General features: G+C 43.0%; 1 non-coding gene across 1 annotated transcript; it reads left to right on the forward strand.

The window, feature by feature from the left end:
- Window positions 1–345: 345 nt before the first annotated feature.
- LOC148165458 (5S ribosomal RNA) lies at window positions 346–465 on the forward strand. The gene has a single exon (XR_015771460.1). It is a non-coding gene; the product is annotated as a 5S ribosomal RNA (ribosomal RNA).
- Window positions 466–1,783: the final 1,318 nt, after the last annotated feature.

A 1,783-nucleotide genomic window follows, 5' to 3' on the forward strand; every position in this document is an offset into this window, starting at 1 on the left:
TATTCATCTCCGGTCCGTGTCGGCGTTTACTTCAAGTGGGTGCTATTTCCATCTAAGCAAGCAAGTGAGTAAGTAAGTTCTCAAATTTTAAATTACGTTAATCGCAAGTGACTCGTTGAGATCGTCAAACGAACAATTTAATTTAACGCCTCATACGAGTTTTTTTTTTTCGTCATTTTGTCGCAAAAAAAAAACTAAAAAACGACTCGCAAAAAAAAAATTTTTTTTTTTTCTTCTTTTAAATCTTGTACATTTTCTGACATGTGTACCATCGAAAAATGTCACATCCAAACGATCGAACAATCACAAAAAATCGTCAACGTACCATCTTGGAAAATTTTACCAGGCAACGACCATACCACGTTGAAAACTACCGGTTCTCGTCCGATCACCGAAGTCAAGCAACGTCGGGCGCGGTCAGTACTTGGATGGGTGACCGCTTGGGAACACCGCGTGCCGTTGTCTCTACTCTTTTCTTTTTTTATTAACATTTCTGATGTCAAACTTTTTTAAATATATTTTTCACTATTTATATTTTCTCTCAGGAACTTATATAGTATGAAGACGAAAATTTTTAATTCGTTCGAGTTGAATTTGTGGTTCTGAAAAGAACCGATTTTTTTTCTTTTTTTTCCAACCAACTTCCAAGCTGCTCGAGGAGGATTTATTTTGAACTGGTGTATTTGGTGACGGCCTTGGTTCCTTCAGAAACGGCGTGCTTCGCCAATTCACCGGGCAAAAGAAGACGCACCGCCGTCTGGATCTCCCTGCTGGTTATGGTCGAACGTTTGTTGTAATGAGCGAGGCGACTGGCTTCAGCAGCTATACGTTCGAAGATGTCGTTCACGAAACTGTTCATGATAGACATAGCCTTGCTGGAGATACCGGTATCGGGATGACCTGCTTCAACACCTTGTAAATGTAGATGGCGTAACTCTCCTTCCTCCTGCGCTTCTTTTTCTTGTCGCTCTTCGAGATGTTCTTTTGAGCTTTTCCGGCCTTCTTGGCCGCCTTACCGCTGGTCTTGGGTGGCATTCTCTTCTAGTCGTCGAGTTAAAAAAACGTTTAAAAACAGAAAACGAGACAGACACGACGTGCACGTTTACGACGAGTATACTCGATCTAAAACGCCGCACATCATCATTTGGTCTGTGGTTACTTTTTCGTGGTCTCACGATCTTCGTGTTCTTCCACAGTCATGGATCCTTTTCTTCGGTGGTTTTCTTCTTTCTTCTTGTTTTCTTCGGTGGCCTATTGTTTCGGTGGTTTTTCTTCTTTCTTCTTCGGTGGGTCTTGTGTTTCCAGTGTGGGACCTTTTCTTCTTCTTCTTCTTCTTTCTTCTATTCTTCTTCCATTGCGAGTCTTGGCCTCTTGAATCTTCTCGTGGTGGTTTCCTCTGTTTGCTTCCGAATTGTTGGGTTGTCATGTTCTGCTGCCTTCTCGAAGTGCCTCCTGGCGATCTTCTGGATGACATCTTCAATGGGTGGAATCTTCAGGTCGTTGTGGATTTGTTCGTTGGTCATGAACCATGGGGCGTCGATGGCGTTCCTCAGGGTCCTGTTCTGCACGATTTGGAGTTTCTTCTTTCTTCTTTCGTCTGCTTGGTTCCAGGTTGGTGCTCCGTACGTCATGGTGGGCCTAATAACAGAAGTGTAAATACGTATTTTGTTTTCAATACTTACCTTACTCCTCCGGTTGAGGAGTGGGTAGAGTTCCTGGTTGATCCTTTTCGCCTTGATTTCCGCTTCGTTGATGTGCTTCTGGAAGTCAAGTTTTTGGTCCA

Source organism: Gnatocerus cornutus, unplaced genomic scaffold, assembly GCF_029298725.1.
Source record: "Gnatocerus cornutus isolate USDA-ARS CGAHR unplaced genomic scaffold, icGnaCorn1.1 ctg00000312.1, whole genome shotgun sequence".
In the NCBI taxonomy this organism is placed as follows: Eukaryota; Metazoa; Arthropoda; class Insecta; order Coleoptera; family Tenebrionidae; genus Gnatocerus; species Gnatocerus cornutus.